This window comes from Sarcophilus harrisii, chromosome 4, assembly GCF_902635505.1.
Source record: "Sarcophilus harrisii chromosome 4, mSarHar1.11, whole genome shotgun sequence".
Classification (NCBI taxonomy): Eukaryota; Metazoa; Chordata; class Mammalia; order Dasyuromorphia; family Dasyuridae; genus Sarcophilus; species Sarcophilus harrisii.
Window position 1 is genome coordinate 233,260,461 of NC_045429.1, and position 23,941 is coordinate 233,284,401.

The 23,941-nt window shown below is 35.1% G+C and overlaps 1 protein-coding gene across 5 annotated transcripts in view; it reads right to left on the minus strand.

Annotated features, from left to right (window-relative positions):
- MYO6 (myosin VI) overlaps positions 1–19,588 on the minus strand; it is a 192,988-nt gene extending 173,400 nt beyond the window's left edge. For 2 of the 5 annotated variants that reach the window (XM_031964612.1, XM_031964610.1), the window contains exon 1: positions 19,214–19,583. The gene's annotated coding sequence lies outside the window, so the exon portion shown is untranslated. Of the gene's footprint in view, positions 1–19,213 lie in introns of all 5 variants that reach the window. The other 3 variants (XM_031964609.1, XM_031964611.1, XM_031964613.1) reach the window with 3 other exon arrangements.
- Positions 19,589–23,941: the final 4,353 nt, after the last annotated feature.

Sequence of the window (23,941 nt, forward strand, 5' to 3'; positions counted from 1 at the left end):
AGCCACTATCTGTCATCTTTTTCCTTTTATTTCTCATCACTTTTCCTTCCCTATCATAATCCACAAGGCAGTGGCAGCAAGTCATGACTTTTTGCAACTGATATTATTAGTTTCATTAGGGAGAAACCCCTAACATGCTACTAAAGGGAGTAGCTTTTATGTTCTTCAAGTCAGACTTTTTTTCTATTTCTGATGATACTCTAAGAAAAGTGGAAACATTCTTCATCTTACCCACCCTAATTCATAGCTCAAGGTTCTGCAAGGATTATTTTATAAGCATACAGATAGCAGAATTCTGACCTTCACTAAATAAAATAATACACAGAAATTTTAACTAAGCACTTAAAAATGTAAGCTTACAGATGATAAAATTATACTTTTTTATACATGTTATTATTTTATAGCAGATGTAGCTAATGCAGAAATTTATTTTGCATCTATATATATATATTTCTAATGGATTTTGTTTTTCTTGCCTTTTCAACGAATAGAGGAGGAGGAAAAGAAGGGAGAGAATTTGAGACTGAAAATAAATTAAACTGAAAATAAATTGCCTGTCTTTTTATATAAGCTATTACTATTCCAGATTACTAAAATATTAGAATAGCTTATTATCCATTCTAGTTCAAAAGATGAAGATTTATAACTAAAACATTAACAGCGTCGGGGAGTCAACTGACATGCCTCTGCCTGAAGCAACAGTAGTACTGATTTGGTTCCAGATTCTCAAAGCAAGAGGTTTAAACAGGCTGAAAGTGTAGTAAAGGAAGGGGGAGAACTGAGAAAATAGCTGAGTGGATGGGATGCAAAGCATGATGTGATTTAATGTGGACCTAACATGTGAGTATATACTCACCTACTCACTCACCAATCAGGCCAGCTAGACCCCAACTAGGAATTTTTAAAGCTGAATGGTTCAAGTCCCTCAGGGCATGATCTCTGAAAGTCCAGAAGATTCATTGCCAGACAGAAGACAAGATGGAGGGCCAGACAGGATGTAAGCATGAAGTTTATCTATTGCCTAGTAGATCATGATTTACAATTAAGAAAGATAACTCAGAGGTAATCCTTTAGTACATATATTTTGAAAAGAAAATGTAAATGATCAATGAATTGAATAGGACAAGGAGAAAGGGTAGAATTACATTTGGGAAATTATATGGATGTTAAAATAACCAAAGCTTCTCTGTGAAATAGAGCCTAATCTTTTAATATGACTATATTTCAGGTAATGAATATATACTATCAGTAGTCTCCTTCTAGACCTTGAACCTTCCCTTGATTTTTTTTGACATCAGCTTTTTTTTTGTCCCCCTGAAAATTCCAAGTCTTCTTCAAGTGAAGTGTTGTCTAGCCACATTTTCTAATCCTGTATTTATGGAGCTTATTTCTTAAACCCAACAGTAAGACTTTACATTTGTCCCTCTCTTCCTTTTAGAATACCTAGTTTCCTTCAAAACTCAGCTCTCAGGGCAGCTAGGTGACACAATGGATAAAGCACCAGCCCTGAGTTCAAATCTGGCCTCAGACACTTAATACTTTCTAGCTGTGTGACCCTGGGAAAGTCCCAATTGTCTCAGCAAAAATAAATAAATGAAAATTTAAATTTTTTTTTAAAAACCTCAGCTCTCATGCCACTGTGAGACTTTCACCTTCAAAAATATCTGATATTTATTTTATATATAACTATATATGTGTACATTCTGTCTTTCATTGTCTAGCTATTCCCCCATCAATGGACACCTACTGCAAATGGATAATGGACATGCTGCTACAAAAAGTGCTATTCTAAATATTTTAGTCAATATAGGAGCTTTTTGTTTACTGAATTTCTATTTTAAAACACTGCAGTCATAAGAGCACCAAAATTCCTAAAAGTTATTTGGTTTGGATTATTGACTTTGCACTGTATCAAAACCATTCTGTAAAGATACCCATTGACATTTTGCTAGGATCTGTGACCTTATTCCAATATTGTAAATCACAGCCCTCCTCTTAACCTTATTATCCTGTACAGCTCTTATCTATGCCCTCCTACAAATTCTCCACAAATGGTCTTACCATGTATTGTTTTTAGGAAGAAAGGGGAGCACCTTCCTCTAAATAATGGGCTGAATTCTCCAACCGATATATTGTCAAAGGATATGAATAGACAAATTTCAGATGAAATTGAAACTATTTGTAGCCACATTAAAAGGTGCTCCAAATCACTATTGATCAGAGAAGTGCAAATTAAGACAACTCTGAGATAGCACTACACACCTGTCAGATTGGCTAAGATGACAGGAAAAGATAATGATGAATGTTGGAGGGGATGTGGGAAAACTGGGACACTGATACATTGTTAGTGGAACTGTGAATGGATCCAACCATTTTGGAGAGCAGTTTGGAACTATGCCCAAAAAGTTATCAAACTGTGCATACCCTTTGATCCAGCAGTGTTTCTACGGGGTTCATATCCCAAAAAGACCTTAAAGGAGGGAAAGGGACCCACATATGCAAAACTATTTGTGGCAGCCCTTTTTGTAGTAGCAAGAAATTAGAAACTGAGTGGATGCTCGTTAGCCGGAGAATGGCTGAATAAATTACGGTACATGAATGTTATGGAATATTATTGTTCTGTAAGAAATGACCAGCAGGATGATTTCAGAGAGGCTTAGAGAGACCTACATGATCATACCGATGCTAAGTGAAATGAGCAAAACCAAGAGACTAGACTAGACTATATAATAGTCTAGACAATATATAGACAAGACTATATAATGATCAATTATGATGGACATGGCTCTCTTCAACATTGAGATGATCCAGGTCAGTTCCAATGATCTTGGGAGGAAGAGAGCCATCTATACCCAGAGAGAATACCATGGGAACTGAGTGTGGAACACAATACAGCATTCTCACTCTCTCTGTTGTTATTTGTTTGAATTTCTCAGTTTTTCTTTTTCTTCCTTCTTAATCTGATTTTTCTTGTGCAATAAGATAACTGTATAAATATGTATACATATATTGGATCTAATATGTATTTCAACATGTTTAATATGTATTGGACTACCTGCCAGCTAGGGGAGGGGGTGGGGGGAAGGAGGAGAAAATTTGGAACAAAAGGTTATGCAAAGGTCAATGTTGGAAAAATTACCCATGCATAGGCTTTGTAAATAAAAAGCTTTAATAAAAATAAATAAACAAATAAATAAATAAAAGGCTGAACTTGAAGTGCTTGAAGAGATTTCAGGGAGTCTATGAACTTCATTGGGGGAAAAAATTACTTTTTTCATTTTACTAACTTCTAACTAATATTTAGCATTCCCTTCCTATTTAAAAAACATTATTGTGAAAAGAGATCAATGAACTTCACAGCATGTCAAAGAGGCTCATGACACAAAAATGTTGAAGCCCCATTCTTCATTTCTTCACAGTACCTTTCTAACAGTACAGCATGTTGCTCCAAAGAACCTAGACTCCCTTGTTCTTAAGCTTAGGTAAGCTTTTCTGGCATTGTAATTCTCTGCTAATATCTTTAAGTTGTTTCTCTAGTATATGTCTTTTAATTTATTTCTAATTCTAAATTCTGGCTCTTCCTTCTATACCTCCCCCACAGATTGAGAAGGCAAAATAGATGATACCTATTACACATATTAAGTCATGAAAAACATTTTCACATTAGCTATGTCAGCACAATTTTTAATTGGTAATTTGTTATAGTTTACTCATGACTGAGATAATTCCTCTCTATTAACCTTTCTACAGCTGCTGCAACTTAAATTCTTGTCATTTCTATCTTTACAACATCTCCTATATCCATCACTTTCTCTGTACTCATATTGCCATTAACCTACTTCAAACCTTTCTCCCAGATTATTGCAATAGACTCCTGAATGACCTTCATGCCTCAAGTGCCCCCTAATGCTAATCTGTTCCTCATCAGTTCCCAAAGTCATTTTCCTAAACTGTACCCTGACCATGTTACGCCCCCAAATCAATATACTCCAATAGCTCTCTATTGCTCTTGTGAACAAATGACTACTCTGTTTTAGCTTTTTAAGTCCTTCACAGTCTGACTCCCAATATATCTTTGTAATGTTCTTATTCATTACTACTCTTCCTTTTTTTCTTTGGTCCAACTAGATTGGTCTTCTGGCTGTTACTTACACACCAAACATATATATGCATGTGCACACACACATATACAAAGAGGTCATTCTTGATGAGTGCATTAGAAGGGAGCAGATATTTCACAAGCATTATTCTACAGCACAACATATTAATCATAAAACAACTCAAGACATATACTCACCAAAGATATTCATCCCTATCATGGTGGAATCAAGTATTCCACTCAAGTGAAATTCAGATTTAATAAACATTTATTAAGTGTATATTATGTGCTAAGTACTGAAAATACAAAAAAAAAAAAAAAAAAAAAAAAAAAGCATAAAACAGACCCTGATCTCAAGGAGCACACAATATAAGGAGGAAGATAACACACATGTGCGCGCACACACGCACACACACACACACACATCTGGAAGGAGGGGAGGGAGGAGAAGTATCTGATTTAAGGGCATGATGAACTGCACCATAAGTGAGAAATGATTGGAGAAGATTTGAACTAGAGTCAATTTCATCTTGCAGAATCATGAGGTCCTGGAAATCATTAACTCCAGAAGCACATTAAGATAGTAAATGATAAGGTGAATTTCCTCTTAAATGGCAAAGGATTCAAGAGGAACTCCATTTCTTATTCAGTATTCAATTTTTCTTCAATTACGTTTAAAAACAATTTAGACTCCCCCTAAAATACTGAGTTCCAAATTTTCCAACCTCCACCCACTCCAAGAAGACTAAGTAAGGGGTCCCAGGATCAGTGGGTGCTGAAGAGATATTAGTTTCAGATATAGTTTAGAAGGACTTCCTATTTGATGAGGTATTTCAGATTTTCCTGTTTGTGGACAACATTTTGCTAGTTTAGGCAAGCCCTAGAACACTACTACAACCTGGATGAAATCTATAACTATTCAAAAAAGTATAACCTAAACATCAATAAAAGAAAAACCAAAGGGATAAAGAATTCTTATTACTGAGTCATGACATGCAATTAGATGAACATCCTAAAACACACACTCATTATAGATACTTTGAATGGACATCACATTAATTAAATGGAAGGACAAGAGTGACCACACTGAGAGGCCAAGCCAAGATGGTGAAGTAAAAGCAAATACTTGCCTGAGCTCTCCCCAAAACCCCTTCAAATACTTTTAGATATTGATTCTACAACAGAACTCAGAAAAAAGATGGAATGAAACCATTTCCCAGCCCAAGATAAATTAGAAGGTCAGCAGGAAAGGAATGTTGCACCAGACTGAGAAAAGATTACAGCACAGTACAGGCCATCACAGCACCAACCAGGACCCAACAAACCAGAAGCAGGCCTCAGAGCAACTGAATCAGTGGCAAAAGCAGCAGTCCAGATCTCTCAACCCACAGTCAGTAAGGGGATGGACAATGGGTCAGAAGGAGATTAACAGGGGTCCCTCTGCTGCAAGGGCAACACTCTGTGGCATTGTTTATTCTTAGATTTAGATCACAATCCAAAGTCTTTGGTTCCAGTGAGAAGAGGAGCACTAGAACAGCAGAGCTTGCAGCTTCCAAGGGAAGAAGGGCCCTGATCATAGTTCCAGGGTTGAAAAGAGTACTTGTGACCATTCACAAATCAATGCACAGTACAAGAAAGTAGTAAACACACTTCTTCCTAAACCATGCTACCTTGGAAAAGCCAAAAACTTAAAAGTTCCCAGAATTACCTCTGAATACAGCATCACAAAAAAACTTGAAGCTTGGGACAATGCTCCCTCCACTTGGGAAACAGAGCCTCATTTCAGCAGTTAAAAGTCAAGGAACAGTCTGGGAAATGAGTAAACAACAGGAAAAAAATTTCTAACTGTAGAAAGTTACTATGTTAACAAAGAAAATCAAAACATATTCAGAATAAGACAACAAAGTCAAAATCTATACATCCAAAGCCTCAAAGAAAAATATTAATTGGTGTCAGGCCATGAAAGAGCTCAAAAAGAATTTTAAAAATCAAGTAGAAAAAAACTAAGAAAAAGAAATGAGAGTGATACAAGAAAATCATGAGAGGAAAAAATAAGTCAATAATTTGGTAAAGGAGGAATGTGCGCGCACACACACACACAAGAAAGCAACACCTTAAAAAACAGAATAGACCAAAAGGTAAAGGCTTAAGATGAAAGGTGCTGTCCATCTCCAGAAAAAAAAACTTTTAGAACCTAAATGTAGATTGAAGACACTTTTTCTTTACTTTATTTTTTCTTGGGTTTTTTTGTTTGTGTTTCTTTTACAGAATATGTTTTTCATGACTACATATGTAAAACCTATGTTAAATTGCTTGCCTTCTCAATGGAGGGGGTAAGTGTAGGTGGGGGAAAATTTGGAACTCAATATTTTAGGGGGAGTCTAAATTGTTTTTAAACATAATTGAAGAAAAACTGAATACTGAATAAGAAAAAAAAGTGGCCATATTGTCTTTAAGAAATTGAAAAGCTCTTTTATTGATTGTAAACTTCTTGAAACAAAGCCTAAATGGTCTATTTGCTACAGCACCTAATTACCAAAACCTCCAAAGAATTAAAAGTGAATAGCATTCAAAGGGCAATGGAAAGACACACAGTGATTATAAGTAAAACTCATCATATAACAAATAAAAACTATAAAGTACCAGAAAAAGGAATGTCATCAAAGAGAATATGTTTGAATATTATGAGCAGGCACATAATAAAAGTGAGGAATCCCAAACTCTTCAAGGATATTCTCAAAAAAAAAATCGAACAAAAATGGACAAGACCTCTAATCATGTTGGATAGACTCACTATATTTAATTTATAGGAAGAAAAAGGCAAGTATCACACAAGATGGGCTGGGTTGACTATGTTACAATTCTGCATCATCTTATGTATTCCACATAAATGAAACCACAAATATATTTAAGTATCATTTAGACTAAATGACATCTGTTCTTTCTAATTCTGATTCTCTGAAATAAAATTATCTATCAACACAGAAGGCTCACAGACTATTACTATTTGAAATAAAAATGTAAATGTTTTTAGCACTAGTATTCACTTCATCATATACTTATATATACAGAAAAATCTGTATAATTTCAAACACTCTTTCAAGATACCTTCTGGACAGCCTTACAAAAGTAATACAATAATATGATATTAGGCAGTCAATGATGAATTTCATGGTTTTAGACAGATGCCAGTTTTGTGGTCTATTCAATAATCATTTTTTTCCAATTTCAGTGACGAAACCAAATCATATTATTTAAAACCTCAAAGACAAACATATTAAATATACAAGTTGTCCTGTCTGTTTCATCTGCAAAATGAGGTCTGTTAAACAAGAAATGCAGAGAAATTTATTATCTTTTTTTAAAAATAGATTTTTATTTTCAAAATAAATGCAAAGATAGTTTTCAACCTTCACCCTTGCAAAACCTTGTGTTTCAAATGTTTCTCCCTCCCTTCCCCCACCCCACCCCCTAGACAGCAAGTAATCCAATATAAGTTAAACATGTATAATTTTTCTACGTAATTTCCACATTTATCATGCTACACAAGAAAAAATTAGATCAAAAAAGGGGAAAAAAACAAAAAAAAACAAAAAACAAAAAGCAAGTAAACAATAACAAAAAAGGTGAAAAAAAAAAAAACTATGTTGTAATCCACATTCAGTTCCCACAACCTCTCTCTAGGTGCAGATGACTCTCTCTATCTCTCTATCAGGTCTATTGAAATTAGCCTGAATCTCCTCACTGTTGAAAAGAGCCAAGTCCATCAGAATTGATCATCATATGATCCTGTTGTGGCTGTGTACGATGTTCTTTTGGTTCTACTAACTTTATTTAGCATCAGTTCATGTAAGTTTCTTCAGGGCTTTCTGAAATCATCCTGCTAATCATGTCTTATAGAACAATAATTGTACATAACATTCATATATCATAACTTATTCTGCCATATCCCAGTTGATAGGCATCCACTCAGAAACTTATCTTTTTTTTTTTTTTAAGAAATATCTCTGTGTTTGTCTCATAGGCACTAAGATCAGAGCATTTGAAAGGATAACACAAGGTACCCACAAACAAAAACACAGCTGGTTGATCTAAGTTTAGAACAAATAACAAGGGAAGAAACCTCTCTGGAATAACCCAATCCATATTTTGAAGGAAAATAAAATAACCTAACATAAAAAGAACAACCTTAGGATAAAATCTCTCTTAGGACAGAAATTTCTGTGTCTATGAGCAACTCAACACAAATAAACATTATATTTTGAAAAAAGACTCAAGGGTTTAGAAATTCTGAATTTTTTAAAGAATGATTTATTAAAAATGCTGAAAATGAGTCAAAATCCCATTTTTAATTATAACTTTTCTTTTTCTTTTTCTTTTTTTTTTTTTGGCTGAAGCAATTGGGGTTAAGTGACTTGCCCAGGGTCATACAGCTAAGAAGTGTTAAGTGTCTGAGGCCAGATTTTTAACTCAGATCTTCCTGATTTCAAGGCTGGTGCTCTATCCACTGCACCACCTACCTGCTCCTAAATTTTAACTTTTAAGAGAGATAATTTCAAAATATTTATGAAGATTACTTTCCTCCATCTTCTATTAAAACCTTAGTCTAAAAGCATAGTGCAATTCACTTTTAAATGTTATTTTAAAATTGTTTTGGTTTTTAATATTATAATCTTGATCCATTTCCAAATGTCTTATTTCCTATTTATTATCACTATCAAAAAAAAAAAAAACTAAGTAAGCTTAAATGTACATATAAAAGATGTTTATATTCTTAAGTTCTCATTGATCTACATTCATTAATTTATCTTCCTATCTAAGCAATGAGATTATTCCAGCAATCCCAAGAGACTCAAACCTGGTCTAGTAGTCTCTTGCTCAACCAAACTGTTTGTATCTCTCTTTCCCTGGGGCCCTTTTGAGGACAGAATGGAGGCTGGCACAGAGGGAGGAAGGGGGAAGGGTAGACACTGGACAGAAAAACAACATACAACACATTCCCACACTGAACAGGTCTCAGGCTGGATACTGTAAAAAGTCTTTCTCTCCTCCTCACTGTTGATATTATCCTCAGGAATGTATTCTTGATAGTGAGAATATGCCATATGTGTCATGATTAATGCCTAAAGATAACCTAGAAAATACAGGGTCAGGAAATGATAGAGACAATAACAAACTGCAACACTATTCATAAAGTCACAGAACTTAGAATTAAAATACAACTTGAAACATCAAGTTATATTCTAGATAACACAGAGGTTCAGATAGATTAAGTGACTTGCTTTAAGTTAAATGGCAACTGGGATTCAAGCTTAAATACTATGACCCTGCATCCATACTTTTTCTACCAATGCATGATGCTATCTGAAATACTAAAAATTAATTTGATCTTTTGACTTAGTAATTAAATATTATGATCAACCATCTTACTTGTAAATAAACTGATACCACTGCAAGTATAAGGTCTTATGTTCTAGCACTGTTTCATGAAGAATATATTATCTCATAAATTAAAGTAGACACAACATTATACCATAAACACCAAGCCAAAATAAGCTTTTAATTCTACGGGAATATGATATTACTGCTTTGCTTTTCCATAGAACACCCAGCTTTGCAGGAACATGTCTATTCCACAAAACACCAATCAATAAACATTTTTTAAGTGTCCACTATTATTCCAGGCACTGGACTAAAAATTGAGGATACTTAGAGAAAAATTAGTTCCTGTCCTCACAGAACTTACAATCTAATAGGGAAGACAACATGCCAAAAAAAAAAATTACACACACACACACACACACACACACACACACACACAGAGCGATCTCTATATAAGATAAAGCACTAGAATTAATAGGGGTTGGGGGGAGAGAAGACTTCCAGCTTAAGTTAGGATTTGAGATGGGACTTAAAAAGAAACCAGGGAGGTCAATAGTAAGAGCAGAAGAAGACTGTTCCAGGTATGGAACAGCCAAAGAAAATGCCAGGAACCAAGACATTTAATGTCTTGCTTGTAAAAGAGCCAGGAGGGCCACTGTTATTGAATCGAAGAATACATGTGAAGGAATCAGATATAAGACTAGAAAGGCAGGAGGAAACTAGGTTATAAAGAGTGCTGGATGATGAAAAGAACATTTATATTTGCTTCTGAAAAGAACAGGGAGCCAGTAGAGTTTACTGAGAAGGGGAGTGACATGATCAGAGCTTCATTTTAGGAAAATCTCTTTAAAAGCTGAAAGGAAAATGGATATGAGAGACATGATAGCAGGCAGATCCACTAGCAGGCTACGGCAATAGTCCAAGTATTAAATGATGAGGGCCTGTATTGGAGTGATGACAATGTCACAGGAAAGAATGGGGCATATTTGAGAGATGTTGCAAAGGTGAAATCAACAAGCCTTGACAATAGTTTGGATAGTGGGAAAAGGGAAGAAAGAGTAAAGAGAGAAAGCAAGGAATTCAAGATAACTCCTAGATTGCAGGCTTGAGGGACTGGAATCTGCCCTCTTACAATAATAAAAAAGGTAGAAATAATATACCCTGTTGAAACAAATCTTAAATGTCATCTAGTGTGATCCTTTCACACTAAAAATACCTACATAAAAAAAAAAAAAATTGATGCCCAGAGTAGTGAGATGACCAAAAATCAAAGAGCAACAATTTTAGTTATGGGGCTTTGACTAGACCCTATTGCTCCTCCCCACAACAAAGAGAAACTCTCCCTACCACAACCACCACCATCCCACCTCACCACCAACACTACCCCACTCCACTCCCCCACTCCCCTGCCACTAGCTCAATGTCCTATTAAAAACTTCCCATTATAAAATAAAGAAGACTTGGAAGAATACGGAGCCCCCATAAATTTTTTTGCCTTTTTTGCTTGGAATCACAAAGCTAGTTAATGAGAACCAGGATTATAATCCAAATCTTTCCTGACTGTAAATCCAGTGTTTGTAGGATGACAGATTTGGAGCTGGAAGATATCTTAGAGCTTATTTAGTCCAACTCCCTTATTGACAGATGAGAAAACTAAGGATGAGGATGAAGTGACTTGCCCAAGGTCACACAAGCAGCAACTGGCAGAGCTGGAAAAGTGAACTCTGGTCCTCCAGTGTTCTTTCCACTAATGCAACTATCTCATTGCCTTTTCAAAAAAAATACAGATAATATCAAAACACTATAAATAAAAAACATTTTCCATAGCTATTAAAAAAACTTGTTGTTAACTAAAATGTTTAATTTATATGGTGATACTTGCAAAGTTTAAAAGAATTTTGTCCAATTCATTCCTCATCATCAATAAAGTAAAGCAAGGCTATGTTTATAGTCCAGTTACTGCCAGATGGTACTATTATTATTGGTTCTAAAGAATAGACAAGCATTTAAGGGACGAGGTGGTACAATGGACCTGGAGTACAAACATTCTGAGTTTAAACCTGACCTGAGAAACTTAATAGCTGTGTAGTACTAGACAAGCTAAACCTCCATCTGCCTCAATTTTCTTGTCTGTAAAAAGGAAATAATAAAAGCATACTTCATAGGGTTGTTATAAATACAAGATAATAATTGTAATGCACTTCACAAACTTTAAAATGCAATGTAAATGGAAGTTATTATTATTTATTGCTTCCTATGTCTCAGGAATAGTGCTAACAAAAAGCCATAAAGATCATCAGAAGTTCTTAAAAACAGTCATCTAACTAAAACCATAGGATGCCAATTCTGCAAAAAGTACAGACACAAGAAGACCAAAAGTCATAGATCATTTGCAGTAATGACAGCAATGTTAATAAATGAGAATATGAAAGCTGACCAAGATCATGTGCTAACCTGCACCAGAAAAATCTTACTAATGGTCCAAGGTATTCATCAACAATACTGTTTTGACAACACAGTTAACACTATTAATTAATTAATTAAAATAAATAAATAACAATTATTAAACCAAATATTTAAAAACACAGCTGAATACATACTATTTCCACTGATTTTATTATGATATATTTAGGTTGATATGCCCATTACTAACAATTTTAGTTTTGAATTAAAGAACCTCTGAAAGTAATTGCAAGAAACTTGAAATAAATATTTCAAAGAAAAGCTTTAACATTCATTCAGAAACAGTCTGATGATGACATATTACTTTCTACTCTCCAGTTCAGAGCTTAACCTATCTAAAAAATGAAATAAATGATTAACAAAGTTTCTTCCAAACTTGATATTTTCTCTATGTATGCTCTTTGGATTAGAATGTCCTTCTAACTATGGTAATTTTTTTATTAAAACTTTTTGTTTTAAAAACATATGCATGGATAATTTTTCAACATTAACCCTTGCAAAACTTTGTGTTCCAATTTTCCCCCTTTCTCCCCACCTCCTACCCAGTTGGCAAGTAATCCAATATATGTTAAACATGGTAAAAAAAAAATATATGTTAAATCCAATATATGCATACACACTTAAACAATTATCTTGCTGCACAAGAAAAATCAAATCAAAAAGAGGAAAAAATGAAATAAGTAAAATGCAAGCAAACAACAACAAAAAAGAGTGAAAATGCTATTCTGTGATCCACACTCAATTCCCACAAATCTCTCTTTGGGTCTAGATGGAGCTCTTCATTACAAGATCATTGGAACTGGCCTCAATCATCTCATTATTGAAAAGAGTCACATTATGGTAATTTTTTAAAAGAAGGAAAAGGAATTCACTTGTAAAGCAGTCTCTAAAAACTGAAAATGTAAGGTCTAAACTGAATATGTGAGATTCCATATAGACTCAGAACCTAAGCCCTAACCAAATTTGTTTTTAATGTCCTCCTAAATCTCTTTGAAGCCCCTAAACCTCCTGACCTACCCAGAAGAACTCGATGTTCCTTTCCCTTATCCTTAGCCTGTGTCAAAATCTATCTGTTCTATGTCCTATTTTCTCAAGGCCCTAGTCACATGATAATGGATAGTGCAAGCTGCTATCTCAGGCGTTACCTCAGGTAATACATTTATATTGTATTGTATTTATACTATATTATATTGTAACAATGGAGTAAGTCTAATAGTGGATATTTTAGGCATGCTGCAGGGGAGTTATCTGGAGCAGGCAGGTTTTTCAGGATTTAAGCTCACCTTCAAATCACCAGTCTAATTCACTGACTGGTAGGTCCGGCCCTACTTAATATCAATTATTATATGAAGTATATAATTAAAGAACTTCAAAACACAGTAGAATGCTATTCAGTTGTGTAAACATACCCCTTTACCTTATTTATTACTGACATCTAAATATAAAGAAAAATATAATTATAATCAACAAATATATTGATACATGCTAGATAAACAAAAATATTTTAAAATTTCACTTTTGTAATGCCACATCATAGTATAAAGTGATTTTTTTCAAAATTCAATTTTAAAATGATGCTTCCCCCAAAATAAAGGAGATCATTAATTTCACCAAGAAAGTTGATATGCCCAAAATAAATCATCTAGTATCTCAACTATTGCTCTCCAATTAAAAAATTATAATATTATATAAACTTTTAGCTTCTGGATACAATTACCAGAAGAATGATAGCGTCTTGATTTTTGAACAGTCTTAATTCAATATAACCAAAACAAACCAAACACATAGCTTGCCATAAAGTACTATTAGGAAGTTTACATTGCAGAGAAATACTGCAAATTTTGGCATGAGAAGTGCCTACACTACTATCTGAAAGCATAAGCATCTCCAGAATTTAAATTGTAAGCCTTTGAGGGATTTGTAAATTCTCCCAACTCTATTACAAATCCCACAAAGGCTTACATCTTTGAAACTCTAATACTTGCCCCAAAATAATTCCCAATCTATTTTCTGTCCTTACTTCCCACTATTTCCTTGCAAATACTCTGTGCTCTGGCCAAATTGGCCTACTCACTATTCCTCAAACCTACCATCCTTGTTCATGCTGTTTGCTATACCTGGATGGCTATACCCATCCAAATGTCAATAATCTTACCCATTCTGCAAATTGCATCTCAAGACCCACTTCCTTCACAAAACTTTTTCTGATCTTAGCTATATAAAGAAATAAAAAGAATAAGCAATTCATTCACCTTTGTTGCTGCCTTTATTATGGCTCTTGTCATATTCTTCCTTGTACCATAGTTATCTTATCTTGGCCCTTATACTCATCTCAAACAAGATTATACCCTACTTGAGAAGAGAGATCATCTTTGTCTTCTTTGAAGCCTCCACATGTGGCATTAATATTTGCTCAATGATGATGGATTGAGAAAAACTTGACCTTTCTATGGGGAACTCCCAAATAACAAACTTACCCCACCAAGACAGATCGGTACCTTCTCTGCAACTTATAAAAATAAGCTATAAACTTCCCTCTCTTTTTGAAATGAGATAGAAATACGATTGATTATAGGAATCCCTTGTATTTGAAAAGCTTTTATTACCACTCACTAATTAAGAGACAAAAGAGAAAATAGTCAGAAATTAAAGTGATATGAAAACTGAAAATATCAATAAAACTTTTTTTTAAATGAAGGAAAAGGAGGAAGAAGAGGAGAAATAGAAAGAGAAGGAGGAAGAGAAGAAAGAAGAGGAAAAGGAGAAGGAGATGAGGATGAGGATGAGGATGATGAGGATGATGAGGACGGAAAGATTAAGTGATTTGCCTAGGCTCATATGTAGTCAGCATGTCTCAGTAAGGACATGAACCCCTGTATTTCTGGGTATGAGGCCAGTTTCTATACATTACAGCAAATGTACATCTACACTACTGATGACCTGCTTTAAAAAATTCCTATGCCAATAAAAATTCCTGCCACATCCAACACCTTACTTTACAAAGATAAACTTGCAAGACTACACATCAGGTAATCATATAGCACATACAAAAGATATCTTTGCCTTGCAATTACTAAGCCTTCCTCTATATATTACTTAGTAGCATCATGAGTATACAAAGAAGGAATGCACTACATTGTTTTGGTTTCACTTGAGACATATGCTTTCTAAATAACAAATAACTTCCACTCTGGTACTACAACATTTCTAAAGACAGATGGGTCAGATGGGTTCTTCTAGTTATCTTTTCTGTGGTTTGGATGTATACTTTTGACTTGCTACTTTTCCTTAAGTCACCTTTTATGTCAATATTGTTGACATTTATGTCAATGTTAATAAGGAAAAATTCCATTTAATGATTGTTACTTACATTTGCCATCTATAAAACTGTGTAGTTACTATTGAAAATTATTTTAAATGCTTTCTTTTCAAAAATCTCTTCTGCTGAATACTACAATAACAGAATCCAAAAGTTCATTTTAATTCCATTCAGTTCAATTACCAGTAGCAAAAATTGTGTGTGTGTGTGTGTGTGTGTGTGTGTGTGTGAGATTTAAGAATTCACAATGCTTTAGACAAAATAATAAACCTACCCTGGGAATGGGGGAGAGAGGGAAGGCAAACCAGTTTGCTTCCTTTTTACTCCTTTGCCTGATTCTACCTACCTCCCATTTCACTCATTAACTCATACAAAACATGCAGGTGCCCAAAGGGATGCATGGTCCTTTATGTACACTAGTTGGCTCACATCTTCCTAAGAACAGGAAAATTCACTATTTTTGACAAAGGAGTTTTCCCTTTCAGTTCCTGCTTGCCTAATAAAAGCAAAGGAAAATGGGGATGGAGGGAGTTTTAAAAAGTTATGCTATTTACTGTTCAACAACAATTAAGTAGAGAAAGAACTAGTGTAAAAACCGAAAATAAACCCTCTCTGAAAGAGAAGTATTAAGAAGAATATTTCATTTTTATGGCAAAATCTATTCTCTTACAGAAAATAAAACAGTATGTGCTAACTAGAAGCAACTTACTATTCCTTTTAGCCAGTGAAAACTGATAGCCTCACTCTTCTGCGTAAGCCAGGGATGAGGTTACAGCAAACAACATATCTAATTCTATGTCCTATAATCTATATAGTCCATTTTAATTAAACAATAATAATTTGTGAAAAGATGGTGGAACATATTATGCTTGATTATTTAATACTGACTTGTTATCAAAGGAAAAAACACAGGAATTTAACTATTCAGAAACTCTGTCAGTATGTACCTCCAAGTACTCTCTAAAACAATATTCATTCTTCAGTCAATTTAAGCAATTCCCTCCACCAGAGGATCAATTCAAAAATATAACTAATGGGTTAATTCAAAAGTATAGCCACATTATTTCAAGTATCATAATTCAATTAAACCATAATTTACCAAATATTAGTCTTTTTAAAAGAAATTTTAATCAGGTCATTTATAGATATGAAATGCAAGTAATTTCCAAGTAACCAAGACGCAAGATTTCTGTCTTAGATAGGCATGGTCCATAAATTCAAGAAAATAATTTTAAATGTTTACAATACTTATATTTATTCAAATCCATCAAAATCTTTAAAAGTTGTTGAAGGAAATGGCAATCTAGTTCCTCAATACAGCATAACTGTCTAAACAATAGGTGACATAATATTCAGTACACATTAAGTCCATTCACAACAGGATGAAATGGGCCTCTCTCATTTCCTGACTACTGTTTTTTACAAACTTTATCATTCAAACTGTTTTTTTATATTTTAGGCCTATTTATGATAGGTACTAAAATATAATCCAATGAAATAAGTGAAATAAATTATTTTATGTTATCTTGAAAATAATGAAAACAGCATATTCCAAAAGAAATATTTTCATATATGATTGTTTTTATATTTTCTTTTTTATCGTTATGAACTTGGTAAATAACAATAAACATAATTATTTCTATACATGAATACAAAAGACAAAAATTGTATAAAAAAATCACAAATATCCCCTATGTAGTTGCTTTAAGCATATAATACATTTAATCTTAGTTATGAAATCATTGTTTATATCTTTCCAAAAATCCTTCTCTTTTCTATTTTTAATGTTTCATTAATATTCTTTTCCTTCTTTTTTATTCTGATATCACTACCATAATTCCCTTCTCTCCAGCCACCAAAAAAAAAAAAAAAAAAGATTACTGACTTTTAACAGTTTCTAAACTGTACTTGAAATAAAGGGTAGGAGAAGAAAAGGTTTTATATAAAATTCAGCATCCAAATTTACAAAAGGTTAAGCACCCTTATTCACCACTCTATCTGTAAATTTCTGTGTAAGAGCTATCTAAAATTAGTTTAGTACTTGAAAAAATAAATCTACAAAAAACATGGATTAATGCTTTTATTATTTCTTCCCCTGACAACTGCCCATCACTTGATTATTTATACTGCTTGATAAATGAATTATGATAATGTTGCTGAACAGCTCGTAATCACCAAACTGCAGTCCAAGAAAGACAACTCTTGAAATTCAGTTAATTTGTGCAAAAAAAAAAAAAAAAAAAAAGAAAGAAAGAAAGAAAGAAAGAAAAAAAAAAAAGCCTTTGCTGTTAACCTTTGTATCCTGACCACTACCAACCCAGTTCAAGATCCACATTTTATTGCAAATGGAATTTGTTAAACCTTGAGAACACATTTATTTAAAAAGTTATGCTAATATCTTATTTACTCCAGAAGAAAAAAAAAATCCTTAATTAATTCTGACTAGATATGTTTTATCTCCCTCATCAAATCATAACAGCTTCAAAAACTTATGTAAGTTTCAATAGTATTCCTCACTAACACCTGTGGCTTAGTATTTAAATATTTTCTCCATAACATGTATTATGAGAACACTAATGAATATAAAATTCAGTATATTCTCATTAGTGGCTAATTAACATCAGGAAAATAAATTGTGGAACTACAACTACCCTGAAATCAAAATCACTGCAACAGAAGGCATTTTTATTCTTCAGGGAGTATAAAATTTCTTTAGAAGTAATTTCTATTTTTTTGGAGTAATGTTAAGTATCGTTTTGGTTTTTAAAATTCTTTACCTAATCATTTACACAATTATATCATTATTCATGAAAGTTGATTGTTTCATTTATATGACAGATTTACTAGATGTTTGCATTTTTTTAGTCATTTAATCAAAAAATAAAATTCAGTGGAGACCAGAGAAAAATGTTAAAAACTGAAACTGATTTTTGATGGGATAGATAGGAAACTATGGGTGCAGAAAAATACATAAGCCTACAGCTTGGGTAAATGATGACTAGTTTTAAGCTCAAATGCATTTTTTTCCCCTTTTTTGATTTGCTAGAATGGATGAATGGATGAATAGGGGTAGAGGAATGATATATTCGGAAATAAATGGGTTAAAACAAACGGCACAAATTTTTTAAGTTATTTATCAAAAAAAAAGCTATCTTTCTACCAAAAATAAAAGATTATTGGTGTGTTTCTTTTGAGATTATATCTCCAGTTTATCCTGTATATATCTTGTCTGTATATGTAATTGTGAGTTCTTAAAGAATAGGGATGTTTTTGCTCTTTTCTATTATTCCCTTCACTTAAGCACAGCTCCTGGCACGTAGTAGGAGCTTAACAATAAATGTTTGTTACCTTGGCTTGATTACAGGACGTTTTCTTAATGATAATCATAAAGGAATTTATTTAGTGCTACCTAATCAACTTCCAAAGAAAAGTTTTAATTTTTTTTCCCTCCTAAACAGTACCTGCTTTTTATTGTGAGCATCAGAGACAATCCTGGGGGCAGATACCGCAGGTGGTTCCAGCAGAATGGAGGGGAACCTCCCAGGCTATGTCTTCACCTCCCTACCTTCCGCACCTCGCCCTTTCCCAGGCCGGACCCACAGCTACAGAATGAGCCGACTGTCCCGCGTCCCGGCAACAGCCCTCTTCTTTCTCCCTTTTCTCTCCTTCTCTAGAGGTCGAGGATAAGGAGGAGAGTCTTGGCAGTGACACCTCGCCTTTCCCAAGGGAGACCCTAACTCCCCTACCGCACTCCCTGCAGATACAGAGGACAATGCTGCAGCTGCCCCGACTTCAGGTCAGAGAGTGGGGGGCCCGTGGGATAGACAGAGAGGCCCGATGCTGTTCTACAGCAGCCCGCGCCCAAGGAGACAACGCGGGGACCAAACCCTCTTTGGGTGGCCGGGGCACGTAACTGACCCCTCTATGTGGACACTCCTTCCCTCACTCACCTGGACTGGGAGGCAGGTTAGCCGCGATAGCGGCGGACCGGGAGGAAAGAAAAAAAAGGAAGGACTGAGGGGCTGCCCAGAGGAAAGAAAGACTGGGTGCTGGCGCTGGACTCCAGGCGGTGACGACGGCGGCGGCGGCGGTGGTGGCGGTGGCGGTGGCGGCTCCCGGTCCTGCTCAACTTCCTGCTCCCAACGCAGCTGATCCCCGTCTCCGCCTCTCTCTTCCCTCCCTCCGCCCGCTGCACAGAACAGAGTCCGAGGGAGGAACTCGGCCTCGGCTCACGTCACCCGTATGGAGAGCCCGAGGAGGCGGGGGCGCCGGCGCCGGCGCCGCGGGCTAGGGGTGGGATGGAGGAGGCGCGCAGCTCCGGGTTTGAGGGGAGGGAAAGAAGAGCGCGAGTCACTTTCGGGGAATGAGCACAAAAGAGGACGCGCACGGAGGGGGGGTGAGGGTGGAGGAAAGGCAGGCGCGCGCTCCTCTCTGGAAGTGTGGGGAGCTGGCAGTCATCGAGAGCTACCGCGCGTCCACACTCCTCGGCTCCCCCTTCAGTCTCCGAAGCTGGCGTGCTAGCCCTGCCCAGTCCTCTCCCGAAGCTCCACAACCTCATTTCTCAGCTTCTGTTCTCCAAAGCCCTAATCTTGATCTGATAGACAGGCACAAAAGGCTGTGAGCATGAATGATTTGGAGGAGCTACAAGAGTGGGAAGAAGGTCGCCCCTCTTTTCTAGCTCGGTGTTCGGCAATTGTCATCGCTGAGTTTTATAGGATCACAGAGTTAGAGTTGGAAGGGATTTTAGCAGTCATTCAATCCCATCGCCCTCATTTTACGGATGAGATTAAGTGACTTGCCCAGAGACATCATTGATCTGTCTCCCTTGGTAGGAGTAAGCCACAAGGTTCGAAGTGGAACTCAGGTTTTTAGACAGTATTGTTAGAGAAAAAAGGAGAAACCCACAGAACCAGTCTGCATTTCCTACTGTGAAAAAGCTTCCTCCGCATTTTATTGAGTTTCCAGCATCAAGAAAGCAAGTGTCTACCAACTCTAAAACTCTATGTGCTTAAAGAAAGAAGTCAGTGTTTCTGGGAAGGAAACCAAAAATGTTGTGGGAAAGAAAAGGGAGGCACAGTATCCTAGCATAGTAATTAAGTACTGTATATCAATGCAGTTCAGCAGAACTGACTAGTTTTAGGGGGTTTTTTTTGTTTGTTTTTCTTCTAGCTGGACAGACAAGTTGAGGTCTGTCAGTTGAATACGAAGTCTGAGAGAGGCTCTTCATATTCTCCTGAAAGGAGGCTTCTCCTGAAGTTTATTAGGTACTCCATTGTTTAACTTGTCCAGAACATCTAAAAAACTGCCCCTAGACAGACACACATCACACACACACACACACACACACACACACACGTGACTGCACAGATACAATGTATCTGTATTTGAAATTCTGCTTTTGTTAGATTTTTATATGAAGTTGGTGGCCTACTTTCAAATTTATTTGTCTCTATAAGAGCCAGAGGGTACGAATGTTGCATTTCTATTTGCTTACTCCCCTTCCCTTAAAAAAAAAAAAACAAAAAAAAAACAAAAAAAAAAACCTTGAACTTAGAAGTATTATCCTATTTTTAGTTTGTCTTGATTTTCCATAACTGATTTGTTTGAGAATAATATTTAAATATGAAAACATAGAAAAGGCTTTTTAAATAGACATTGCTTTGAAAAGACTTTTATCAGAATTACCATAGCACAGTGTAATGAGATCAAGATTTGACTCTCCATTAACTGAATGATCTTGGTCAAGTAATTCATCTGCTCAGTCTTAGTTGATTTATCTGTCAAATGGACATTGTGATATCTGAATTGCTTCACAGGCTTCTTAATAATTTGTAGGAAAATATTTTTAACTTGTGATTGCTATATATGTGTAGCTATTATCATTATGGTTCTTCTGAAGTAATTTTTCAATTTGTAGGAAAATAGTTTTAACTTGTAACCTGCTATATATATGTAGCTATTATTATTATGGTTCTTCTGAAGCAATAAGTTTTCATTTTGGGGAAAATATATTCATCCAAAGTGCTGAATGTTTTTATGGGGAAAAAAAGAGAGAGAAATAAGTTTCATTTGAAAATTAGATTTGTTTCCCAATATATCAAAGTGGCAACTTTAAAAGTTCAGAAAATTCTTTAAAACCTACAGAAATTGCTTTTGTAAAATGAAGAATGAAGAAGAATGTCAATTTTACTTCTAACAGATATCTTCCTGGAATTAGGCAAAAAAGGCAAATTCAAATGAGGAGATGAGGTACTTTAGGGAGAACCTACTACCATAAATTATAAGGAATGAACTAGGAGAAGGAAGAAAGAGGAAGAGAAACCAAGAAAGGAAACAATTTGCTGAAACCACAGAAATCTAAAACCAGCTAAACAGGAAGTAAATGTTAAATATAAATATTAAGGGAAAGGATTAATGGCAAAAAAAAAAAAAAGAAAAGAAAAAGAAAAAGAAAGAAAAAACCCCAAACAACAAACCCAAAACAAATATTATCTAATATCTTCCCTTTAACTACATTTCAAGTATATAATTGTATTTATATCATTTAATATAAAAGGTTCCAGGAAATCATTAGAAGCTAACCCATCTTGAGAAATTGACTGCTTTGACAGCAGAAAGAAAAAAAAAAAAAAAAAATGTGTTACATACTTCAGTCTCAGTCCCTTTGCTAGATCAGCCTGGTTTCCTAGCTATCAATTCTTCACTGCAAAAATTCTCCAAACATTTTTTTCTGGGGTTTGTTTGTTTTCTTTACTGAAAACCAAAAATACTTCCCTTGTTTCACAAATTGTAAAAGAAGTGAATTTTCCTCTTCATTGGAATATTCTAGTCCTTTCCACAGATGATGCATAATGTATCAAACAAAGAGTTGGCATTTTCTCTAGCTGTAACTTCAAAGATCCCTCTAGTGCAAGTATAGCACTTGTATCCACAAAGTTTCAAATGAACTAGAGAATCAGATTTATGGAAAGACTTGGAAAAGAATCACACAAGATAAAATAAATATTTAAAGTATATTTGCTGTATAATATTAAGTAAGGATACAAAAGACAATCCTGCTTTCAAGAGATCCACACTCTAATGAGGAGATAACATATAAACAATTATGTACAAATGGGCTTCTTACAGCACAAATTGGAGATAATCAAGATAAGTATTAAAGGGGATTGGGAAAGGCTTCTTGTAGAAGATAAGATTTTAGTAAATACTTATAGAAAGGCAGAGCAGCTAAGTGATAGAAATGAGGAGGAACAGAATTCTAGGTATGAGGAATAGTCAGTAAAAATCAGTCTAGAGCAAGGAAGAGAATCCTTACTATGTTATTGGAGCACTGAGAGTCCATAGGGGTAAGGTGTAAAAAGACTTGAAAGAATGGAAAAGACTTGTCATGTCAAATGGAAGATTTTTATATGTGACCCTATAGATGATAGACTCAGGGCTTCTTAAAACTTTTTCTACTCCCAACCCTTTTTTGCACAAGAACTTTTATGTGACTCTGGGTATATAGGTATATAAAATAGATATACAAATAAAACTGATAATAAACCACAATTTCAAGACTTCCACATTCAGTTACTAGATCCCATATGTGATCATGAAACACTGTTTAAGAAACTGGGTGATAAAGAATTATTGGAATTAATTGAATAGGGAGTGACAGGGTAGGACCTGAACTTCAAGATCACTTTGACAGCTGAGTAAGGACTCAATCAATCAATAATGGCCTAGAGTGGGGAGACAATTGTAACTTGGACCATGAGATGTAGTAGAGAAAATGTCAGAAGAGAGAAAGGAGAATATATGAAAGATGTTAAGAAAGTAAAATTGACAGGGCACAGCAATAGACTAGATATGGGTCAATAATAATACTAACAGTAATAGGGAAATTTGGAGGAAGAGACAGCTTGGAGAAAACAATAATTTTTTTTTGTTTTTTTTTTATGTGTGTGTGCATGTTGTGTTTAAGATGCCTATGAGGCACAGTTCAAGATGCCCAATAGGCAGTTAGAGATGTGAGCTGGAGTTCAGCAGAGAAATTAGGGCTAGATAAATAGATCTGAGAATCATCAGCATAGAGATCATAACTGGAATCATGAGACCTAATGAAATTACTAATAGAGGGATAAGAGAAAAAGTTCCAGGACAGAGATCTAAAGGTTACCCACATTTAGTGGGAGTAACCACCAAAAGAGACTGGAAAAAAACAGTCAGATAGATAGGAGAACCAGGAGAAAGTAGTGTCACAAAAAAAATCTAGAGAAATGAAAATGTAAGAGAAAAGAGGATATTTCATAATGTAAAAGGCTGCAAAAGAGGTTAATAAAGATAAGAATGGAGAGAAGGCCAGTAGATTTGGCAATTAAGAAATCATAGGTTTAAAAAAAAAAAAAGAAAAAGAAATCCACTTCAGGGAGCAGAGCCAAGATGGTGGAGAGGACACACATTTCTTTTTGACCTTCTCCTGCAACCCTCAGACTAATTAGCAAATCCAGCCTCTGAATTATCTCTGGATCAGCAGAATCCACAAATATTGGGAGTGCAACAGATTATCAGCAGAAGATAATTTCGAAGATCACCAGAAAAAGGTCTGTTTCAAAAGGAAATGGGAAGAAGGCAGCTAAGCACAAGCAGCTGAGCACATACACCAGCGCAGATAGCGCAGAGCCCCGGGCGATGCA